Source organism: Dipodomys merriami, unplaced genomic scaffold, assembly GCF_024711535.1.
Source record: "Dipodomys merriami isolate MVZ:Mamm:240054 unplaced genomic scaffold, mDipMer1.0.p SCAF_23, whole genome shotgun sequence".
Lineage (NCBI taxonomy): Eukaryota > Metazoa > Chordata > Mammalia > Rodentia > Heteromyidae > Dipodomys > Dipodomys merriami.
The window spans coordinates 21,648,295-21,674,026 of NW_027203715.1; the positions used below are offsets into that span (position 1 = coordinate 21,648,295).

Sequence of the window (25,732 nt, forward strand, 5' to 3'; positions counted from 1 at the left end):
TCCTGCCATGTTATCCACCTTCTTGGGGGCTGCGAAAACTAGGTTCTTCCTAAGGTTCTTGGATTCTCAGTTTGGGTGCAGTTTCTTGGCCTTTGTTGTGGTCTTGTTGGTTTTCTATGTGTAGGACCTCTTTAAGAATCTTTTGTAGGGCTGGTTTGGTGGAGATGTATTGTTTCAATTTTTCTTTGCTATGGAAGGTTTTTATTTGGCCTTCAGTTATGAAGGAGAGTTAAGCTTGGTACAGTATTCTTGGTTGATAGTTGTTTGTTTTTAAGTCATGGCATACATCATTCCAGGCTCTTCTTGCTGTGATTGTCTCTGCTGAGAAATCTGAGGTGATTCTAATTGGTTGCCCTTTATAGGTGAATATTCTTTTCTCCTTGACAGCTTTAAGGACCTTTTCCCTGGTCTGAATTGATCCTGTTTGGATTATAATGTGATAGTGGGATGTTCTATATTCTTCTTGTCTATTTGGGGTTCTAAAAGTTTCTTGTATCTGAATAGGCCTATCTTTTTGCATGTTTGGGAAGTTCTCTGCTAGCATCCTGTTAAACAAATTTCCTAGAACATTAACTTCTGTTTCTAGGTGCTCCTCTACGCCCATTATCCTTAGATTAGGCCTTCTGATGGTGTCTTCCAAGTGTTGGACAGATCTATCATATTTCTTGGACTTGTCTTGGATGGTAGTATCTTCTTTCTCTATAATATCTAGGCTGTCTTCAAACCCTGAGATTCGATCTTCTTCATGGTCTAACCTGCTGTCCAGACTTTCTACTTTGTTTTTTATCTCTTTTCCTTCTAATTGCTCGCTTTGATGGCTTCAAATTCTTTGTTGAAGCTTTGTTTTAGATCTTGTATGAACTTCTTTACTTCCTTAATTTGATGTTCAGTGTTTATTCTCAAATCACTTAGTTGATTAGTTATGGTTTCCTTGGACTCCCATTCCTTCTGTTTGGTTCCATTTAGCATTGCCTTTTTGGTCTTCCTGACTTCCTTCAGCTCTTTGTTAATGTATTCCATGAATTCCTTTAGTGATCTTTGTGTATTCTCATCCTGCTCTCTCAATTCCTGTATTACTCTTTGCTAGCTTCCTCCCTTTCGTGGGATTCCTGTAGTTCTCTTTGAGTATTCTCAGCCTGCTCATGCCATTCCTGCCTTTCTCTTTGTGAATTCTCATGCTGCTCACCCAAATCCTGTATCAATTTTTGAGTAGCTTCCTCACGCTTATGATATTCCTGTATAAACTTTTGGATTGCCTCCTCTCTCTCCCTATCACGCTCATACAGTCCTTTTTATGTTTTCAGTCTTTTCATTTATCATTTTTGCCAGCAGTGTTTGTAGAGCTATTTGAGAACTCTCCTCTGGATTATTCATTATTTGTTCCTTCCCCTGGTTATCAAGAGTGGGAATTGAGATACCCGGATTTGCCATTTTTCTTGTGTTTTTCCGGCTTACTCTGCCCGTTTGAGATGAAAAGAGCTCCAGTGTTGTGCTAGTACACTATCTTAAGGCAAGCATCAACCAAAGTCTGAATTTGCACACACAATAGTCTACAGATACAATCTAGTTCAACAGATACATCTATTCCACATCAAACAACTATATGTTAATGGGCTACGAACCGCGAAGAAGAATTTTCACAACCAGAAATTATTAGGGTTAGGGAGAGATGTGGTTTAAAAAAGTAATAGATTGATGTGGGAAGGCACAGGGAGAGTTAACTAAGTCCTAATCTCAAAGCAGGAAATAGGTTGTGTAGGATGAAAGTAGAGAGAGAGATAAAAAACAAGAAATGGAAAGGGAAAAGAAAGAGAATAGAAAAAATATAAAAGTAAAAATTAATAATATTATGCAGAACAAAAGCAATCTATTTAGAGAAGAACGTGAATATATTGAGAGAAGGGGAGGGATATAAAGGAGATATGAAAAACTTAAAAATAAAAATGCTTAAGGGGCTGGGATGGTGGCTCAGTGGTAGAGTGCTTGCCTTGCATGCATGAGGCTCTGGGTTCGATTCCTCAGCACCACATATACAAAAAAACCCGGAAATGGTGCTGTGACTCAAGTGGTAGAGCACTTGCTTTGAGCTGAAGAGTTAAGGGACAGCACCCAAGCCCAGAGTTCAGGCCCACAACCGACCAAAAAAATAAAAATAAAAATGCTTAAAATATTATATAGGTATAAAGAGGAAGTACTGCTATTAAGGAATTTAAGCCTCAGAGGTTTTGAATTGAGTAATAAATTTGTGGATTAAGTGTGTACACAATGGGGGATATTGTCTAATAGTCAACTAAGAGTTTATCTGAGGATGTGCAGGACAACAATTAAGTCACATAAAGAAGAACAAAAGAGAGGAAATGGTGAAAAGGACAAGAAAGGAAGAAAAAAAGATCAGAAGTCCAGTAGAGCTAAACAAAAAACAAAAAGATAATTAAAAAAGAAAAAAAGAGAAAGAAAACAAAAAAAAGAAAGAAAAACGCACACTCAGGTATCCCTAAAATAAAAATTATGAGAGGAATAAAAAGTTACTGGAAAACAATTTTTTTAAAAAACGCAAAAATTAAAGATTAAAAAAAGTTTTAGAAAAGAAAAAAAAATTTATATAAGGTACCAAAAAAAGAAGAAGAAGTAGAAGAAGAAGAAGGAGAAGAAGAAGGAGAAGAAGAAGAAGAAGAAGAAGAAGAAGAAGAAGAAGAAGAAGAAGAAGAAGAAGAAGAAGAAGAAGAAGAAGAAGAAGAAGAAGAAGAAGAGGAGGAGGAGGAGGAGGAGGAGGAGGAGGAAGAAAGTTCTTTGATTTTTTGGGGGAGGGGTGGGAAAAATCCAGTATCTCCCTTGTGTATGTAACCAGCCTCTTGTTGGAGTCTCTGGTCTGCTTGTGGTCCTGTGTCTTGGTTGGTTTCTTAAGTCAGTTTTTTCTAACAGGCAGAAACATGCTCTGCTTTACCCAGGATTTTGCGATCCTCCTCCAAGGCTAGTTCAATGGGAGGCAGATCTACTTTGAGAATCACAAAAGAGGGAGTTGCAGTGATGAAGCTAGGTTTTGGGTAGAGTTGAGGCCATTCAACAAACAGTAGCTTTTCCCGCTGGCTAGTTTGTGAGAAATTCACAGCACCCACTATGGAGCCATTCTCAGGGTTTCTGTTTACTGAATTTCAATTGATTGTCGAGGCTGCTGAAGGGAGGGGCAGCTTCTGGCTCTGATTACCCAGTGAAGAAAGGCACTGCTAGGGCTGGCGCCTGAGCTGGGTGACTTTTCCCTGGGTGGAGCTGAGTCTGGCAGGTCACGCCGCCGTTAAGTTCTTTTGACCTGCTAAATGACTTGTTTTATTCCAAGGCTTGAGTTGGGGCTAGCAGCTCCAACGAGCTTTGTCGGTATCCAAGATGGAGATCTCCGGTACTGGGGGGGGGGGTGGGGGGAGTGGCCTTCCTTCCTCTGCTCCCTGGGAAGGAGTGAGGATGTCAGGCTTCTACTCCCGCCGAGTCTTGGTTCCTGGGTCATCTCTGGTTCTCTGAACTGCAGGATGAAGATGTCCGCTCCTTGTCGGTTCTTGCTGGTGTTGAGTAGAATCCACTTGCCCGCTGCATCTGTCTCCTTCATGCCAGACTCTCTGTGGTTCAGGTATGGCCCCTGCAGTCGCCGCCACCACCGCTGCCGCCACCGCCGCTGCTGCCGCAGCTGCTAGCAAGAGCTCAGATCTGTCTCCTAGCCTGGATTTTCTCTCTCTGGCCTGACTCTCTTTTCTGTGATGGCACACTTGGTGTGATTCTCTTGCTTAGGACTGTTCACTGGAACTCTAAAACTGCTTTCTATGCGAGAGCTTGTTTAGACTCCAGCTTCTGCTCCTCCATCTTCCCGGAATTCCATCTCCATGAGACTCTTATCTCCAATAAACCACAAGATAAACCAGAACTGGTACTGTGATTCAAGTACAGTGTTAGCCTTGAGCTGAAGAGCTAACTGACAGCGCCCAGGCCCAGAGCACAAGCCCCATAACCAAAAATGTGCATACTCACACACACACACACACACACACATACGTAGGGATTGTGTTATTCTTTTACCCATTCATCATTGGTGGACCTACAGCTTTCTTAATGATTGCAATAAATATGGACAAGATCACATAGTAGATCTACTATTGCCAACTTAGATATTTTAAAATGTGCATTTCCATGCAATTTAGTACATTAATGATGTTGTCCAGTGATCTACTTTGAAACTTTTTCCATCTTCTCTAATTGAAACATTGGAGAAATGCACCTTCTACAGATCTGCTTTGCTAATTACATCACCATCAATTATTTAATGCATATGGCATTCCATCAAGGTAACTGTCTTTTGAACTAGTGCAGCTGCAAGCACTTAATCATTCATATGTTTACTCATATTTTTTTTATTTTCAAGATGATGTACAGAGGGGTTACATTGACCTAAGTAAAGTAGAATGTGCATTTCTTCTCAAACATGTTACCACTTCCCTCATTTTTCTCATAATTTCCCTCCCCTCTTACACCTTCCCCCCAAGTTGTACAATCATTTCCGACATATTATTCTGTGTATATTGCTGCTCTGTCATCTTTTCTCACCTTTCTGTTGTTCCCCTTCCTTTTCCTTATTCAGATAAATGTATATAAAATACCAGAGTACCAAAATCAAATACAGTGACAACAGGGGATATATCATAGTGGGAAGAAAATACAAACAATTTACTTGTTTTTATTTTTTATTTTTGGCAGGGGGCGGGTGGTCATGAGGCCTGAACTCTGGGCTGGGGCCTGTCCCTCAGCTCTTCAGCTCAAGGCTAATGTTCTACTACTTGAATCATAGCATCACATCTGGCTTTTTCTGTTTAGATGTTGCTGAAGAATTGAACCCAGGGCCACATGATTGCAATAAATAGAGGCAAGTACTCTACTACTGAGCCACCTTCCCATCCTGTTGTTGCACTTTTAATGTACTATGTGATTTTTTCGTTTTTTTGGTACATTCTCTTTTTTTAATGAGTTTCAAATAATTGTGGAAAATTCTTTCATATACAAATAGATCCTGTGGAGATTTTAGCTAGAAAAATTTTCTATGCCTTTCATTATTTTTAATTTTTGTCGGTCATGGGGCAAAAAAAAAGAAACTTTGCCACTTTAGCGGGGAGGGGGGGAGGGAGGAGGAAATGGAAAGGTATGGGAAGGGGAAACAAAGGAGGAGCAACAATGCTTGATAAGAAATGTACTCATTTCCTTGCCCATGTAATTGTAATGCCTCTGTGTGGTATTTTCACAATAAAAAACAATAATAAAAAATTGCTATGTGTTCTGGTATATAGGTATAATACTGTCTTCTTTGGAGGCCAAAGTAGGAAGATTTCTTGTTCAAGTCCAGCCCTAGTAGATTAGCAAAACTATATTAACCCCCAAGTATAAACAAAAGGGGTTGTGGACATAACTCAAATACTATAGCACCTACGTAGCATGCACAGGCTTTGGTTCAATCTTCAGGGGAAACAAAAGTGAAAAGGAAGAGAAAAAATCCTGAATTATCAAAGTTGATACTGTGTAGATATTTCTAGATAACCATTTAGCCATCAAATCTATACAGGAATTTTTAGAAAGAGATAAGAATTTCAACAAATTGCAATTGCAGCAAACATGGCTTATTTATCTTATTTATATTATGGTGGGAATAATAGGCAATTAGAATGAATATGAGAGCTTCAGAAAAAATTGGCAATTTATCGAGGAAGAATGTCAAGCATTGCTTTGAGACACTAAAAATGGAAGCAGCAGGTCAGATTTCAGACATATTTGCAGCTGAACTGGGATGTAGACCAGCCCTGCCCTTACTACAGTCCCCTGAAAAAATTTTTGCCAACCTCTGCTATCCTTCTGGGCTGTAAAGCCATTCTCCTAACCTGTTCAGAGACAGGGGCTTCACCCCAACCAACGTCTTACAAAACAGTTCACCTTTTGCCTTCCCCAATCAAAAGTCCTGACAAATAAGCAATGGAATTCCCATCTCTCCTTCGTGTTTTTGAGCTAAAATTCTGCAGCCATATTTTAAGAATGTATTTTCAAGATTGTTTTAATTCGTGTTTCCTGGATGGGAAACTGGAATAGCCCCAAATGCATCTATTTTTATTTGTTTCCCACTCTGCTGATGTTGTACTCACTTGACACCATGGAAAACATTGTGGGTAACCCTTGAAGTTGAGCTAATTTTTCAAGGCCCCTGGGCAGTGGGATAGATCACCCTCTCAGATTAGCTATTACAACCAGTGATTAAAGTGTAACCTGGTCTTTCAGAAATAACAGAAATTCTGCCACGTTTTTCAGTTCTGTTAAATGTGGTGGACAGAGCTAACCCTGAATGCTGGCTGCATGTTGGGTTGCCATCGAAGCAAGCGGCATCCTTGGCCACTTGTTCCACAGAGAAGCTCCTCCCTGTGCCAGCTTAATAAAGCAGAAAGTACCTTTCTTTGTTGCTGGCATAGCTATCTCTGCCCTCCCCAAGATAGCTGAACAATAGAAGGGGTATCTCACTAATATGTGGCATGGAAAATACAGGCAACAAAGTGATGGACTTAGCTGTGTCCATCGCTGGCCTTAATGACCCTAGGGGATAGGTGAGATTTTACATTAGACAATATCATCAGTAATGCCAGTGGGAGATTCTTGTCTAAGCATTGGGAATAGCTCTCAGTGTTTCTTTTGCCTACATTAAAGGCTGCTTAATGCACTAGAGCTTGTCTTGGAAAAGACACTGAAAGGAAAAAACAGAGGGGATCGAAAGGGCCACAGAGACACAGAGTTGTCCTAGCCCCTTGTTAGGGATCTTAGAAGAGGAGGTGCACACATGTGGAAGCCCTCAATTTAAGCCTCACTTGATTTGTGAAATAAAATCATTCACTGAGTTGTGCCTCCTGGATTCTGCCTACCTGCATGTTTCCCTTTACAATTCACCCAAATGCCAAGGATGATACAGTACACTGTACTCAACACTCTTTAAATAAACTGAGGCTCAGGGATATGAGCCTGAGTTCCTTGGTAAGCAGCAATGCTGGCACTTGGATCTATGACTCCAGCTGTGAACCTACACTTCATTTGTCTTTTCTGACCTTGAAATAAGAAAATTCTCTTTTCCTGCCTGCCAGCTAACTAGCTCCATGCTCAGTGCCCACTTCCCTATACTCCAGTTCTATCTAGAGAATAAAATACTTGAAGTCATATATCTTCCACACTGATGTGTCTCTGCTTACCAGGAATCAATGCCTGGGGTGCTGGTAGGGCAGCAGAGGACAGCCTCCTTCTGCCTTCCTTATTTCATGCAAGTTTCTTTGTATATACTATCTCTCTTGTAACGCAAGGCTCTGGTGGAGCAGTGTTGCTAATGGGGCAAGATAGAAATCCTAGGAGGTGGAGTTCTCTTTTAATTTTAAATTCCTTAATTCTCAGTTGTCTCACTTTCTGAGGTATAACATATAAGCAAGGGGACAAAGAAATATGCTTTTAGCAAATATCAGAAGAGTTCTCTGTGTCTATTAGAATTGTTGTTTTTGTTGATCATAGAGTTTGAACTTAGGGTCCCGGCACTGTCCCTGGGCTTTTTTGCTCAAGACTAGAGCCCTACCACATTGAGCCAAATTTCCACTTCCAGTTTTCTGGTGGTTAATTGGAGATAAGTGTCTCACAGACTTTCCTGCCTGGGCTGGATTTGAACCACAATTCTCAGATTTCAGCCTCCTGAGTAACAAGTATTACAGTCGTGGGCCACCAGCACCTGGCAGAAATTTTTTCTTTTTTCTTTTTTTAAATACTGTGAGATTTGCAGAGAAAGCAAGAAATTAGAATCTATTGTTGGGAGAGCAAATTAATTAAATGTTTTGTGGACAGCTTGACAAAGTACATTAAGTAATGAAATATGCCTCATCTTTGACCCAGCTAAATACATCTGAATATTCCTCAAAATAAGTCACAGAGAGAGGAAGATATTCTGGGCAAGCATGCCTCAGCACCATATGTCCGTCCTAGGCAAGGTCTGGAAAAATAACCTAGGTGATAAAATTATTACTGCATGTATTCAACTAACTGGAAAGCAATTCTTAAAATACTACATGCCTATTGAAAGGAAAAGGTATTCTTGACACAGGAAGCAAAACAAAAACAAAGTGTTAAAAATAATAGAGTTATCTTGGGGTTCATTTCGCCTAGCATCATCTTTTCTGACCATCTCTGCTTGTCTCATATGTCTATAGTTCTAGCTATTCTGGAACCTAAAGCCAGAAGCTCACTTGAACTCTAGTTCAGGGCTCATCTAAGCAACATATTGAGATACTGTCTAAACACAAATAGCTGTCTTCATCCAACCAGACCATGCTCAAGAAATTATGTAGTCCCAAATGTTTGTATAAAGTACACTTAGGAAGAAGAGGTTCAGGTGTACCTTCACATACAAGGGTGACAGATAGGTAATGACAAATATTTAAGGCTTGAAGACAGAATTTTTATTGTGTTCACTATAAATGATGTATTTGAACAGATCAGACAGACAGATAGAATTGTGTCCATTCATTGAGCCTAAATCAGAATAAAACATACTTAATCGAATCCATTACATGTTACCACAAATTATAAGGCAGCTATCCAACCTGGGTCCTTGCATCCAGCATAAGGAGAATTCAGGTAAGAAGAAAACATATGTAAAGATGATCGAAGGGTTTAGTAGAAGAGAAAAATAACAAAGAGCATATATTATAGACACACCACAGAGAAAAGGGCAATTCGGCCCAGGTCAGCCATCTTGGCCATCTTCCTCATTACAGAGATTGGTCTTGGGTTAAATAGGGAGAATTGTAGACCTTGAAGATGGCTTTCCGATTGGTGGCTATCCTTTCTGTTTCTTGTAATGTTATGACTTCAAAGATTTATTGCCCCATCCTTATGTACTCAACATTTTGAGCATACTCTTTATTCTTCTGTAGCCCTCTTCGCCCATATCCATGTCAGCTAGCTTTGGTTTAGCAGCTGATCATGCCATCTGCCAGTTCTATAGACCACATGTTCTGATTGACTACTTTGCACTAACTCACACTAGAATTACTCTGATTTAAAAAATATGCCATGTTATACATGCATCTGAACAACATGTGGTAGCTCATAGTACATTATGTATCAGGTAAAAATAGGGAATAAACATTTTCAGAACAAATACTGTAGTATATTCCCTAAAGTATTAAGTACTACAATTGTTTTATTGAAATGTATAATCATACGTAACTGGTATTTTTGTCAATAAACCTGCTTTTATTTAGGAGGTAGTATGTACAGAAATAGCTCTTAGACAGAATATTAAGTTATCGTAAAAACAACTCCACTTCCATTTCTATTCAAGATGGGTAATTTAGGTATCAATTCCCTCACTTTCTAGAGCAATGAGTTCTCTTCTTCATAGGCAGAACACAGATTCTGATAGCCTTCTTGCTTTAGAGCTGGCCCTGACATCAACCTGACACACTGGCATGGCTTTTTCTTCCCACCAGGTTTCTATCAGTTAGGGAAGCTTTATGGTTGCACACTGAAGACTGACCACCCCAATCTCCAGTCCATGTCTCCCAACTTGAGATAGGATATTCCTTACAGTACCTGAAGTCCATTAGTCCATTAGTCCATTATCTATCTATCTATCTATCTATCTATCTATCTATCTATCTATCTATCTATCTATCTATCTATCTATCTATCTATCTATCTATCTATCTATCTATCTATCTATCTATCTATCTGTCTGTCTGTCTGTCTGTCTGTCTGTCTGTCTGTCTGTCTGTCTGTCTGTCTGTCTGTCTGTCTGTCTGTCTGTCTATCTATGCTCTATTTTGTGTGCCAGTACTGGAGTTTGAACAGAAAGCCTCATGCTCTTCCTTAGCTGTTTTTGTTCAAGGTTGTCAGCCTCCCATTTTAGCCACACTTCTGCTTCCAATTTTTTGCTGGTTAATTAAATATAAGAGGCTATGGACTTTCCTGCCCAGGGTGGCTTTGAAACACAATCCTCAGATCTCATCCTTCCAAGTAGCTAGGATTACAAATGTGAGCCACCCCTGGGTGACTTCTTACCTTCATACACCTCCTATGGTTTGTGTCATCACCCAAAGGGCTTCTAGCCATAGAAAGCTTACCCATTCTGTCCATGGTTTCAAGATGGAGGCAGCCAAAACTGACAGTCTCAAAGCCTGTGATTTCATCCCACTAGACCCTACCGAAGCCTTCACCACATGAGGCATCTCCCTGCCATGTTCTAGCTCCAATCTTTTTATATCCTTTCTCCCTTTTCTCACCTTCTACCCAGACATGCATAATCTCATCGTTATCTTGGAACTAGTCATCTATCCATCCCATTCCTGGCATTTAAAGAACCCCTGGATTCCAATAGCTCAAGCCTGTATTCCTAGCAACTCAGGAGTCTGAGATCTGAGGATTGTGGGTCAAAGTCAGCTTAGTAAGAGTGAAGCCCACGAGAACCTTACCTTCACTTAACTACTAGAAGTTGAGCTGTGGTTCAAGTGACAGAACACGCTAGCATTAAGTAATAAAGTTCAGGGACCATGTACAGGCCCAGGTCTGTTGTGCATGTACACAAATACGCATTAAAACACATAATGTAATCTGGTTTTATTGTTTGGTGTTTGAATAAGGCTACTTGTTTACAACCTTAGGAAAGAGCACATTTCAGTTGCTTTTTCTACAGTGAACTTGGATGTAAGTCCTGTGTTGTCCTCAAACCCCTGAGTTTCAACAACTGAATATTACAAGTACTGGGATGTTATGCCTGAATGAAATCAACTGATGGTTGAGTCTGCCTTTGCCAGCTGACACTGTCCACAGGGTACTTCTAGTCTTTAGACACTTCCTATGGAAGTGACTGTCCCTTGTAATGTAAAGACTTTTCAGCGGGGGGGGGGGGAGGGTGTTGGGCTGGTAGGGATGGTAAGGGGAAAAAAAAGGAGGCAACAATGCTTAATAAGAAATGTACTCATTACCTTGTTCATGTAATTGTAACCCCTCTGTACAATGTTTTCACAATAAAACTTACTAATAATAAAACAAACAAACAAAAAAGACTTTTCTGCCCCCTGGCTCCTGAAACCTCCTCTGAAGTTTTCTTCCTCCTGTTGTCAGGATTCAGCTCATGTGTGCTCCTCTCCAAAAGGCTGAGCAAGCTTTCTTGGAAGATGCATTCTGTCTCCAGGGAGCATGAGACATAATACCTCTTTGGGCAGTAACTCAGGTTTCTGCCCAATCCCATCTGCCAGGATTTTGACTGGGCACTCAGAGCTGCAGCTAATATGGAATGAATGAAAAAGACAACAGTGAAATAGAAGACCTCCCAAAAGAGCTTAGAGAAAGAGTCATAGATTGGAAATTGCTTGGAATATGGTCTTCCCTCCATGATGCCTCTCCATTTACTAGCTAGCATTCCTGGGCTGGAGTGCCTCTTTGTGGCTCCACCCTTGGTCATGTAGACAATTCCTATATTGCCAATGTAACATCAAAAGCTGATGTTCCCAGGGACATTGGAGGGGACAGTAAGAGGTAGCTACCTATTACTTACACACAAACTACTTAGGCTGTCTAAAGAAATGAAGTCTGGTCATTTGTAGCATTGTGTTGGCAAATTCAACATCTATGGATGGGAGTGCACCTTAATCCTAGTGGAGCTAGAAGAGTCATACAAACGGATTACCCTGAAGCTTTGAGCAGAGCTAGCTGTTGCTGCTGGCTTCTCGACTATTTTGTCTTTGAAGTACCAAGAAAATGATGAAAACATCAGCACATCAAAGCAATTCTCAGTGTTCTTTTGTCACAAGAGTTCCAAAATAAGTTTCCAGCAATAGTTTTGCAAAAGCTTTGGCTGCTCTGTCCCCAGGAGAGACGTCACCTGCCCAAAGTGCCTATTGGACCTGGACATCATCTTAGAAACCAGCTCATCTGGGCTTGTTTGAGGGCTCTCGAGGTAGAGGCGGGGGTGGGAAGTTGATATCCCCAGACCTTATGTCTTTTATCGAGGCATTATCTCTTATTATAATGGTCTCTTTTCTTTTCAGTGAATATCAAGTGTTGTCCTGAATACTGGGTACAAAGCTGTGAACAGAATGAGGTACTTTCATCATGGGGCTTATTTATTGCTGCAAAGCCTAATGCATCATAAATAAGTGGAGATTATGCAGAATATTATGAGAAAAAGGCATGGTAAGGAAAGCCAAACTGTATGATTTCACAATTGAGGGATGTGTAGCTTATACACAAAGCCCAAAAAACAAACAGCTTTAATGTTGTTTCTCTTTTTTTTTGGTGGTAGTAGGGCTTGAACCTTGGGATTGGGCATTGTCCTTGTGCTCTTCAGCTGAGGTCGAGAACTCTATTTGGTTTTCTGGTGATTATTTGGAGATAAGAATCACAGGGAGGGCTGGGAAGGTGGCTCAGTGGTAGAGAGCTCTCCTTGCATGCTTGAGGCCCTGGGTTCGATTATTCAGCACCACATAAGCAGAAAAAAAAGCCAGAAGTGGCGCTGTGGCTCAAGTGGTAGAGTGCTAGCCTTGAGCTGAAGAGCTGAGGGACAGCACCCAGGCCCAGAGTTCAGGCCCCACCACCCGACCCCCACGCCAAAATAAAAAAGAATTGCAGGGAGTTTCCTGCCCATGTTGGTTTTGAATCGTGATCCTCAGATCAGCCTCCTCAGTAGCTAGGTTTACAGGTGTGAACCACTGGTGCCTGGCTAATGTTGCTTCTTACTTGCTCACCTTTGGTGCCAACGACCTCCATGAGTCAAATCTCGAAGTGTCAAATTGAGAACTATCTTGTACTTTGAGAAGTTATAGGGAAATAAAAAATTCAGAGATATATGCCACAGGTTAGGGAGTCAAAGTTGGATTTGAATGTTTTGTCTCCCTTTGGGTGAATGCTTCCTCTTCAAAGATTTAACACTTTTCTCAAAAACAAAACCAAAAAATATGGGATGGATATACTTAAGCCATATCTTGTCTTGAAAGCCTTCTTGTTTTGAAATTATTTTAAACTCAAAGAAGAGTTGCAAAGAGTAGTGAGAGTTCCCACATACTTCTTCACTGCTTTTTTACTATGAACATACTATTAACATCTTATATAACCACTCTCATTTACTGATTCTAAGACATTCACATTTGCACAATATTTTCAAGCTCCAGATGTTATTTGAATTGTATCATATCCCTCTCTAATGTCTTTGTGTATGTGTTCTTGTATTAAAGTACTGATGGCCAGAAAAAGGGGTCAGAAATAATTTTTTCCTTACCTGGAAAGGAAGAGGCATGGGACATAGTGCTAACAGTGTGTAAGTGTGGAGACTGCACATTTTAGAAATGGTTACAAGCCTTATTAAAAGAACTATCTAGTTAATAAAAGTTGTCACCCTGGTCAATTGTCCTGGGCCACTGCCTCAAATGTTGCCTTAAAAACCAGCTGGACACCCGCCTATCAAGCCTATGCCACATATCCTTAACCAGTCTTAGTAGAAATTTGCAGCCCAGAAAAATGTGTGATAACCCTTTTGAGTCGGTGTGGGACCCTGCTGCTGCTTCTACCCACCCTTCTGGATAAAGTTCAAGGACGGCCTTATAGTCATCTGGAAGGAAATCTATGTTGTCATCCTGACCATGTTGACCATAGTGACAGTGGACTGGACTCCTGCCTGACTCCATCACCTCTGACTGCTTCCCAGTGGAAAGCTGCTTTGGATCTGCTGAAACTGAGTCTGTGGTATATTATTTCAGTGATATCCAGTAACTCTCTCTATTCCCACAGTAGATATTGAGGGCAAGGATGATATCACTGGCTTGCCTCAGGCACTTCAAGGATTAGGAAACTAGAAATCCACTCTACAATCAAAGCCTTGCTTGGTTTGGGTGTGGTAAAAGGCCGTTTCCAACAATAGCTATAAAGGAGAGATCTTTATCAATGGAGGTAGGAAGAGGAATGAAACTCACCCCTGCTATTAGAATTAAAAATTTAACAAAATTCTCCACCCAAGGGATGCCTTGAGGCAGTTCTGATAACCTGGTTCCTCAAGCCAAAGAAGCAAAATGGGCCCAAAAGCCACAAAGAAACTCAGGGAAAGAAAGAGTGTAGTAAAGAAAGCCTTAGAAAGGAACTGAAATAAAATCTCATCTGGATTAAAAAAAAAAGATATAAAAATAAGGATTGTCTTAAAATGTTTGTCACAGTGAAAAGGGGAAGAAGACAAACCCCAGAAAGTTTAAGTATGTAACAAATGGTAGGAGTATGTCTTAAAAATGAAGCTTATGAGTAAGTTGGTATGAAATTAAACTAGCTTTCATATACATAGAGTCAGGATGGGTGAATTGATGTGGAACTATTCTTTATGTTTATCTGTATGGTAGGGAGGAAGGATATGCCCACTTCAATCTAGATGCTGGTTTAGCTAATTAGAGCAGCCAGGTAGACTCGTTGTGAGAGGGGTTTCTCTTAAATTTACCATGACTGAATGACTCCTTCCCTTTGCCCTTTTGCGCTCCCATTGCATTGTCTATTCCAAAGGGTTTATGCCCTGTGAAATTATGTTTGGCAGACCATCCTTCTTGTGTCCTCGCTTAAAAACTGCAATGTTGACATAGATGACTGCTCCAGTCTTTACAGGCACTGCAGACTGTTCAACAGGAACTCCATTCCCAATTTCAGGCACTCCTGCAGGCAGCCCCTGTAGTTGGCCCTAATTACTGATCATGAGACACTGTGTGGGTCATATGACATAAAAAAAAAACTAACTATCCTCAGTGGAAAGGACCTTATACTGCTATCCTAACAGCTCCAACCACTGTCAAGGTGAATGGGATCTGGTCCTGGATCCACGCTTCACCACTTAAGGTGGCCCTGCTACCAGAAGAGACAAATGGATGGTGTATAAGGACCCTGAAAAGCCTCTCAAGCTAAGACTTATCTCATCATAATTTTTCATTTATGCTTCTGTGCTCTAAATGATGTTAACTACCACTGGCAGTTTAAAATCAGAGACAAGAGGACAGTTTTCTTACTTCTGCTATTGTAATGTCCCTGATTGTAGCAATTTAATTTTACCAACCAACTCAACTTGTGGAATATGACAAACTGCTTCAGGTATCTTGATGTCACACCCCTTCTCCTACTATGTTCTCGTGCAATGGAAGCCTATGGTCATACATTAATCCAACCTTGGTCTCTTGGATTTTGATAACAGCAGTTCCCCAATTAAATCTTTATACCAAAAGTGAAAATTTTCAGAGATTGTTATCCCACCTCTTAACCAAGAGGACAGATTTTATTCCTATAATGTTAGGGGTGAGTCTGGTTACCTCTGTTGGAGGAGCAGCTTTTGCTGGAGGTGCTGTAAGACATAGTTTAAAACTTGCTCAAGAATTTGAGGAGAGGGTAGATGAGGATACTCATGCCTCTTCAGTGTCTCTGGCATGCATACAAAGACAACTGAACTCTCTAGCGGGGGTGGCCTTGCAGAATCAGAGGGCACTAGACCTTCTCACAGCTTCCAAAGAGGGAACCTATGTTTTTCTAAGGGAAGAGTGCTGATACTGTGTAAATGAATCACGGCTGGAGAAGAAAACATAAAGGTTGTAGGTAAACTGTGTGAAGGACTCCACCAGCATCCATCTGCTAAACTAGATCTAGTATGGGTTCAAAGCCTTTTGGCCTGGTGGCTAGTATCCCTAGCCACCAGCAATTATACTATTTCTTCTACTTGTTATTACTGGTTCCTGTGTGGTTAAGTCTTTGATATCACTTATAGAAAAAATAATTGGGACTGTCAAGCTGATGGCCCTTCAGGCCCAGTACAGCCTCCTGAGTCAGGAAAAAGAGTCAAGAATTTGACTCAGTTACAAAAAGAAAGGGGAATGTAAGGATCTCTTAGGATTAAAGACCCCAAGACCAAGAAAGGACACTTAGTCAGAATATTAACCTCTTATGGGGAACTGAGGAATGCAATAATCTCTTGCTTGAAACTGAGGAATGAAATAACAGGAAATTGCCATTGTAAAAGTCCCTTGTTTGAAAAAAAAAAGTTGATGTTATCATATTAATAGAACTTTGCAGCTTGTACCTGCTTGTGTTTTTTGCCTTCATTAGCCTAGGCTGTGTTCATGTTTAGGGTCATAGTGTTAGCTCCCAAGTCTACACTGTGTCCCTGGCAGGACTACTTCTGTAACACCTAACAAACTTCTTTAATCTCTAAGCCCGCTTTGATGGACTCATTCTCAGACCCTGTAAGAATTGAAATAACAGTGATTAAGTTGTCTTAGACACTAATGAGGGGAATTTGTTTTAAGGATATCTCAGGTAACCTCAAAGTAAGAATAGAGTAGGATCAGACCTAAAATCTAGAAGTAGCCATGAACATCCATTGGCAACCTGGGAATGATTGTCTCCTGAACCCACATACCTGTTTCAGCATTCTCACTGTTAAGAAAATGGAGGAAAACAGAAAAGGAATAGGCCAGACTCAATGATCAACAGGTGGGGACTGTTTATTGCCAGCAAGGTGCATAGACCTTTCAGGTTTGGAGGTTGTTTGAGGGACTATATTTTGGATGGACTTATATAGGGCTTGTTTTCACAAAGAAGCAGAAAATAAAAAGTGGCTTATGCTCTCTTAGGCCACAAGGAGACTTCCTTGACCAGGCCCACAAGTTGAATGTTGTACACTGGATGAAGGGCTATTGTCCCCTGGGGACCAAGTGTTATATCCTTGGCCAGGCACTGATTGGAACCTGCCTGCTGACAGGCATGTGGCCACGCTTGTTTTCTTGTACCTGGTGTCTTGCTTGAGCTGGAGGAATTAGGCAGGAATCAATCTTTCACTCACTGTAACAAATTTTTCAAGCCAAATTGCACAGATTCCAGCCTGTTACCTTTCCTGCAGCAGAATGTGGGGACATCAGGTTATACAGTGCTGTGGCGTTTTAGTGAGAGCAATGAAAAGAGTCCCCAGTATGTGACTTCTGTTAGAGTCATAGGAACTCTTGAACAGAAAAGTGTTGGTAGCTAGTTGTGATTCAGCTAGCTGCAGAAGGTCTCTGGCATCTCTAAAGGAGAACTGGGTCTCTCTGTTGACTGCCACTGGCAGGTAAGAATGTTACTGTAACAGAATAGAGTTCTAATGCCTGTTCCCAGAGCTAGGGCTGGCTCTGATTAGTAGAACCAAAGGACGAGGCTTGGGAGTGGTAGAGGCTGGTGGTCAAATGAATCTAGCTGCTCAGCAGAAAATGGAATATGAATTTTACTAAGAAATACTGGAGCATCTCTTAGTCATGAGATACCCTCAAATCAGGCTTTCACTGAGCTGGATGCAGAGCAAAACAAGCACAAAGCCACTGGTAACAACCAAAAACCAGCCCTGCTTCTATTCCCTGCAAACATTCTCCAGGAAATATTGCCACACCATGTAGAACAATTCCTACCAGATCTGCTGAGTTTCTGCTAGGCCCAAAAGTCGGGTTCCCTTTCCATTTTACTTTTCATTTTCAGTCTTTTTCTCTTGTTTGTTTTTCTATGAGATCTTCTTTTATTTGTATTTATACACACACACACACACACACACACACACACACACACACACATTTGTGAAAATACCTTACAGAGAAGTTACAATTACATGAGTACATGAGCAAGGTAATGAGTACATTTCTTATTAGGGATGGTAAGAGGAAACAAAGTGGGAGGCAACAATGCTTGATAAGAAATGTACCCATTACCTTTTATTTGTATTCTGTGACAAGTGATCTGATTTTTCCCTGTTACTGCTTCCAGCACATGCTGCCCTAGGTCCAATTGAACACTCTACCACAATGCCTGGACCTCTGCTGTAACAGCTTCACCTAGTCCTATAATTGAATCCCAGGAGGCTGGGAATATGGCTCAGTGATAGAATGCTTCCCTAGCATGCATGAATTCATGGGTTCGATTCCTCAGCAACACATAAGCAGAAAACACCAGAAGTGGTGCTGTGGCTCAAGTGGTACAGTGCTAGCCTTGAGTAAAAGAAGTTCAGGGGCAGTGCAAAGGCCCTGAGTTCAAGCCCCAGGACTGGCACAAAAAAGGAAAAAGAATTGAACCCCAGGGCTTCCGATGTCACATTTAGAAGGCATGCTTTCTTCCTACATTGTCTGTCATGTGTATCTACAGCTTTCTCTAACAAAGGTTTTTCATTGAAACTACAGTTGCTTACATCTTAGCCTTAGGATCTGATATAGGGATTGATCTCTGGGCAACAGGGCTGGTTGAAATGCAAGACATTTCCTTAGCACAATTCAAGGGCCTACTCTACTTGTTTTAATGTTCTGGGAAAGTTTTCTTTTTCTTTTTTTTTTTGGGTCCAGTCATGGGGCCTGAACTCGGCCTGGGCACTGTCCCTCAGCTCTTCAGCTCAAGGCTAGCACTCTACCACTTAAGCCACAGCGCCCCTTCCGGGGTTTTCTTTTTGCTTATGTGGTGCTGAGGAATCAAACCCAGGCCCTCGAGCATGCAAGGCAAGCGGTCTACCACTGAGCCACCTTCCCAGCCCCTGGGAAAGTTTTCTAAAGCAGTTTTGAAAGTTTGAAACAAGAAAGCACCAAGCTCATGGCTGGTCTCATTAACTATTGGGTGAAAACTCCAGAAAAGTGGTGGGAGGTGGGGATGTCTTCCTGCTTGGCCCATAGTAGCATGGCATGCAGCTCTTCTGCAATCAAGCATATTTCTACTGATCATATGTGGACATGGCCAGCTCATACTGGTACTCTCCAGGTAGTATTTCTTAGGCACCAGGAACTCCATGTAATGAAGTTCAGGGAGTTTACACAGTGCAGAGAAGAGGCGCTTGAGGGTGCAGGCTGACAGCAGGTTAGCAAGGAACTTGAGCTCCTAGAGATAGAGGCAGGAACACAGGCCCAGGATCATCATGACCACATAGCTATGGGTAATAGCACACTCCATTGGGGTCCACACCCGCACTATCTGGGCAACCTGTTGCCGGAGCTTGAGGAAAGTAGAGGGATATAAATGAAGCAGATTGTGTCTACTGAGGTGCAACATATCCAGCTGGGCAGCATGGATACAGTCTGCCAAGAAGTTCATGTCCACATGGTTCAGAGCACAATTGGCCAGGTCCAGCATTCTCAATCATGTCCTGAACGGGCTGTAGAACATGGAATAATCAGCACTAATCAGAGGAGTTCCATGTGAGCAACAATGGATGTGAGCAATCCATCTGCTTGTCTGTCACAGAGAACAAAGACTACACCTTGCAGGGCAAGTCTTGTTCTTACCTGACTGCATGCAGTCTATGAAAATAGATTGTGACACAAGATGCTACATGAAATGCAAATATCTGTGTCCATAAATATGGTTCACTGGGATGCAGGCTGGCTCCCTTGCTTTCAGACAGTCTACAGCTGCTGGGCTTGCTGTGTGGTTCAGAATTAACCTGAACCAACGAAACCTTTGTCTTCATCTCACCTAAATGGCAGATTTTATCAACAACCATTTTCATATGAAAGGAGTTATGTACATGATCCTGGAGAGAACATCCACTCTGAGAGCTTGCTACAGAGGAAATGAGGCATTAGTAAGAAAAAAGAGCCATTACTCTAACAATAGAAGAATCCATTACTGTAGAGCCAGGAAGGGAAAGCCAGACATCCCCAACTGAGGCACCATATCCACAATCCAATAATTCTGATTTAGATAGTGTTGGCAGCAAGCATCAGCAAAGGGGCAGCTGGGCCCTGTCTCTGACTGAGTCCCTCACTGTCTGTGCATGCCCCTCCTGATATCATAACTGCAAATGGGTGAAACTATTAGCTAAGACCTTATGATAATCCTGCTTATGGAGGAGGCCAGGCATTCCCTCAATTCCCATGAATGATCTTGGGTTAATATCTGCTCAGAAAGGCCAGGGTGACACTGCAGTCCCACAGTCAGCTGACAACAACCTCATGTCACCCAGCTGAGCCAGATTTCTATACCTGACCTGAGATAATGCCAGTCACACAGTGTTGGGAACTTTTTTTGCACCACAATAGACAGCTACAGGAGTCACTATAGTTAGCTTTGCCTTATAAAGCAACATTCTAGACCCATTAGTTAGCATGTTCTTTTCACAGAGACCTCTCCCTCTCCCTTCCCCCTCCCCCTTTCCCTCTCTGTCCTGCTCTTCTTGCTTTCCCCCACTCTTCCTCCTATCTATGCTAGGGATTACAGCCAGGGTTTTTCATGTGCTAGTCAAACACTGTAGCATCAAGGCACATTTTAGCCCTTATTTTTCTTTCTTTCTTTTTTCTTTCTTTTTTTTCTATCTTTCTTTCTTTCTTTCTTTCTTTCTTTCTTTCTTTCTTTCTTTCTTCCTTCCTTCCTCTCTCTCTCTCTCTCTCTCTCTCTCTCTCTCTCTCTCTCTCTCTCTCTCTCTCTCTCTCTCTCTCTCTTTGTCTGTCTCTTTCTCTCTTTCTTTTCCTATTTTGAAGACCAAGACACCATTCAAACTCAGTATCTGATGCTTTTGCTCACTGGCTGGTACTCTAATATTTGAGCTACACCTCCAGACCTTGTTTTTTGAGGCAGTCTCCCCATGTTATCCATGCTGGACTTGAACTCACTTTCCTTCTTCCTCAGGCTTCTGAGTGTTGGGATTGCAAGCCTGGTTTTGATGCCTACCTTACACATTGTCTCTTTCTAACTAGAAGCAGTCCCCTAAGGTCCCTCACTATTCTGGATCACTCCTGATCCTCCAACTTCTTTATTTCTCTTTTGTGCTCTCTTATGTGCAGCTCCAGAGAGCATTAAGCTTGGGGCTTTGTGAATAAGCTGTTCTTCTACCTATCACTCAGTGCCCCTACAGCCTGTGAAGCCAATGACCAGAGTGCTTGACCCATCCCTCCTCCTTTCAGTCTCTGAGATTCACCCTAGGAGAATCTGGATCTTCCCTGTCAGCATGGAGAGGGCCACACTCAGCTCTATCAGGTAAGTCATGTGACTGAGCTCTCAGGAGATGGAGCCAAGGAGGCAGTCTTCATGCTTAGAAGTTGGGACAGAAATGAAGGGTGTGTCAAAGGCCTTAATGGGGAGGATGAGTGAAGTCAGACGAGGGAATCCCACCTGGGCTAACAACTGCTGCACATGCCAGCATGTAGCCGCACATTGTGGGCCACTTCCAGCTTGCACAGCTAACCTGTCCTGGCTAGGCCTAACACCTGCAGAAGCTACCCAGGGCTCAAGCTGTCTTCCCTAAATGAGGGGCAGTGCATTTGCAGAGCAGCCATACCTGCTGATTCCAGGGCCTGCACCACTATCTCAAAGTTGCCTTCAATGGGCTGGGAAGGTGGCTCGGTGGTAGAGCGCTTGCCTTGCATGCCTGAGGCCCTGAGTTCGATTCCTAAGCACCACATAAGCAAAAGGAAAAAAGCCGAAAGTGGCGCTGTGGCTCAAGTGGTAGAGCGCTAGCCTTGAGCTGAAGAGCTGAGGGACAGTGCCCAGGCCCAGAAGGGCCCCACGACCGGACCCCCCCCCCCCAAAAAAAAAAAAGTTGCCTTCAATGACAAAGAAATAAATGAGAACTTCAATAGGTCACCTAACTGCACAGGGCTCTGCCTGTAGTTGGCAGCATATTCTAGCCAGGAGCTCAGTGTGGCTCCATATTCCCAGAGCCCTTCCACAAGGGCATTGCTGTACCTGCACATTCCCGGATACCCATAAGGTCAGATCTCTGCAGCTGATGAATCCTTTTAAAGAATTATTTAAGAAAGATTTTTCCTTTGTTTTATTTAGAAAAGAATATTTTAAAGGTTCATTCCCTGGAAAACACTTCCCCAGTTTTAAATGCCAAGACAAATAGTTGGGTTCCACATGAGAGTGCCATTAAGATACTAGAACTCTACGTACTTTTCAGGGATACAATGAATTTTGGGATGACTCAATGTTTTAGGTATCCATGATTCTAACATTAGATACATTTCTACTTTCTCAATACACTGAGAAGAGATTTTGATTCCAAGAGACTTTGAAAAATAGTATGAAGTCTTTCATAACTCCGCATCAACTCTTCATTTTATGAACTTATTTTCCTAATATAATTTATGAAGCTTTATAGTTAATTATTTTCTCCAAAGTCACAAAATCATTTTTTGAAGATTTTCTAATAGGGATAAAGCTTTGAGACTGAAAGGTCAATATAATCCTTTTTGTCTACTATAATCAAGAATCTCTTAAAATTATTGTTGAATGTTAAATTCCTCCAAAGCCTATACTTGAATGGAATCGCTTCTATCTTGAGGGTATGAATTGTGTGTGCTTGGGAAAAATTCCATTTATCCCATTAATATGTGGAGGATATTTCACAGTAAGGAGATCCAGGTAGTACTTACCCACTTTGGTCTCATCTCTGTACTCTGTGCATTTGGGCAAACTTCAACTTTGTTCACGACTCATTTAACTTCTGTAGATTCTATGATGAAGATACTCTTTTTTTGTGGGGGGGGTCTGGTTGTGGGGCCTGAACTCGGCCTGGGCACTGTCCCTCAGCTCTTCAGCTCAAGGCTAGCGTTCTACTACTTGAGCCACAATGCCACTTCTGGCTTTTTTCTTTTTGCTTATGTGATGCTGAGGAATTGAACCTAGGGCCTCAGGCATGCCAGGCAAGCACTCTACCCCTGAGCCAACTTCCCAGCCTGATGAAGATTCTCTTAAATTTAATTTTTTTCTAAAATATATCAGAAGCCTGTAAGTATTCCTCAATACATCATGTATTCCCACAACTTATGCAATCCCTTCCTTTGATAAAAAGTCCTTCCTCTAATTAATATTAGCTAACTCCAATAGTATAGTATAAATAATTCCTCAGGTTGAGGAGAGAAAGTTGTTCTATAAGTGAAATAAATACTTAGTTTTATCAAATTTTATCATTTTTAACCTCTGAAAAACTCTAGAGGTCCTAACTAAAAGCAGCTTTCATTTACACACACAAGAAAAGAGGTTAATTAATCTATTATACACTAAGAAGAATGAACCTCTGAGAGAAAAACCCATGGCATTTTTAATTATGGCTGTTATTTTTATTTTAAGAACTTTTCTATCCCTTTTTATCCAAAGAAAAAAATTAGATACTATTCTTAAGCAGACCAAGTTTCATTACCAAGAAAGCTAAAAGAAAACCTAAATAATGTGAGAAAATAACTATATATTATAGATTTTAACCTCAGAGAATATATGAAGAACTCCTCAATCAAGTAACACAAAAGGAAATTCACTTTAAAATAGTTGTGGAACTTCAACAAACATTTCTTCAAAGCAGTTAGATAAAGCACCACTAAGCAACCCCAAAGTTGCTAGGAAAATGCCATAAAAATCACAGGAAGATACTGCTTCATGCCTTCTACAATGACTGTGACTTAAAAAAAATACAGAAAATGGTCTGGGAATGTGGCTTAGTTGTAGAGTGCTTGCCTAGCATGCATGAAGCCCTGGGTTCAATTCCTCAGTACCACATAAACTGAGAGAGCTGGAACTGATGGTGTTGCTCAAGTGGTAGAGAAAAAGAAGCTCAGGAAGAGTGCCCAGACCCTGAGTTCAAGACCCAGGACTAGGAAAAAAAGAGGAGGAGTTGAACTCTTTTGGCACAGCTAAGGTAATGAGAATGTAGAATGTTACAACCACATAGAAAACAAGTTGGTGAATCTTCCAAGAGTCTAACATAGAATTACAATATGACTCAACAATTCTATTTGTAAAGATACAAACAATGGACAATAGAACTTACATGGATGCCAGTGTTCATTGTAGCCTTATTTATAAATACTGGAGAGAAACCTTCCGAATGTTCATTTATAGATGAATGAATAAACAAAATATGGCATCTCATAGTGTGGAAATTAATGTGCCACAAGAAATAAATGACACTCTGTCCATGCTGTAACATGGACTGCACCAACCTTGAAAAACATTATAAAACTAAGTATTTCAAACCAGACACAAAAGCATAGCTCATGTATGATTGTACTTATAAGAAATATCTAGAATAGACAACAGAAACTGATAGCAGATTAGAGATTGTCCACAGTTAGAGGGAGGAAGAGATGAGTGACAATTTATTGATTAATGATGATACAGTTTCTGTCGGGTCTTTGTCCTTCCCACGAAAGACGGACGGGGTCTGAGGAAAGGTAAGTGCGGTGCTCGCCCATTCCCCAGCCTCCCTCAGCCCAGGAGACAATCAGACACAGGAGGGAGCCAAATCCAGCAGGTAGAAAACTCATTTATTAACAGAGAGCAGCCCTTTTTAAAGACAAAAAGGCAAGGGAGGAAGAGGAACCAATCACTGTCAAGGTCATACCCTATCATGCACCTAAGCCTTCACGGACTGGTTAGGAACTGATCAGAAGGTCAATTGGGCTCTGCCCACTCTACTCCCTCCCAGCGCCATCTTTGCTGCCCATGTGCTCTACAGTTTCTGTTTGAAGCAATAAAAAATTTAAATACTGGTGATGGTTGCACAACACTATGAATATGAGCAATGTAACTTAAACACTTATATATTGGAAATTTGGTTATTTATAATTCACCACAGTTTAAAATGTCAAAACATGAAAATTAGTATTAAAGATGTGTTTCATGAGCTGATAAAAGCCAAAATGACAGCTCAACATGAGTGGCTCATGCTTGTAATCCTAGCTACTCAGGAGGCTGTGACCTGAGGATTACAGTTTGCAGCTAATCCAGTCAGGACTTTTATCTCCAATTATATACAAAATAAACTAGAATTGTGGCTGTGACTCACATGGTAGAGAGCTAGCCTTGTGTGAAAAGGGCTAAGGGACTTGGGCTCAAGCCCCAGTACTAGCACAAAAGAACAAAAAAAAAAACCCAAATGATAATGGTTGTTCTCAGCACTCAAGAAACCTACTAATATTTGTTCTTTCTCAATGTTTCCCTAATGTTAGGATATGAAAACCACATCCAGGAACTTTTAAAAATTCATCTTTCCTCAGCGTTTCCATAAATGCATGGCAAATCCCAGAATTGCTATACTGATTTCTATTACAGGCTTGTGACATCATGATTTCAAAACAACACACAAGGGGCTAGGGATGCAGCTCAGTGGTAGTGTTCTTGCGAAGTGTGCACAAGACCCTGTGCTCCATCCCCACGACTTCTATGAAAAAACTCCAAATCACAACACACATACTCATAAACAAAAGTATTGTTTTAACTGATCATTTCCTATAAGAATGGCTTCTATTATTTCTTTGACTAATGTTTAGCAAATCTGTGGCTCCTAAGAGAGACACAATTTACACTAACAGAGTTAACTGAAGTGATAATTTATGCGGAAGGTAGAAATTTCTCATAAACTCTAACGGAGAGCATTATATTTCAAGTGGTACTAGGGAATTTCTTTTATCTTGCAGAAACCAGTAACATTTAGAGGCACATCAAAGACCTTTTAGAAGAAAATATGGGAAAGAATAACACGACCATTTAGGAATGCCTCAATTTCTTTTTGAGACAACAAAATAATAATAATAATCAGAATGAATATTTTCTGGATTTTGAAGATTCTGTGTATTAGCACAATGAAAATATGAAGTTTTTATAAAATTTAAAACTCTTCATTCTAACAGATCACATACAGTTGGATTTAAAAGTTTCTCTTTCTTATTTGGTAAAAGATAATGTTACA

General features: G+C 41.0%; 1 pseudogene; it reads right to left on the reverse strand.

Annotated features, from left to right (window-relative positions):
• Nucleotides 1–11,171: 11,171 nt before the first annotated feature.
• LOC138835153 (leucine-rich repeat-containing protein 14B-like) overlaps nucleotides 11,172–25,732 on the reverse strand; it is an 83,283-nt pseudogene continuing 68,722 nt past the window's right edge.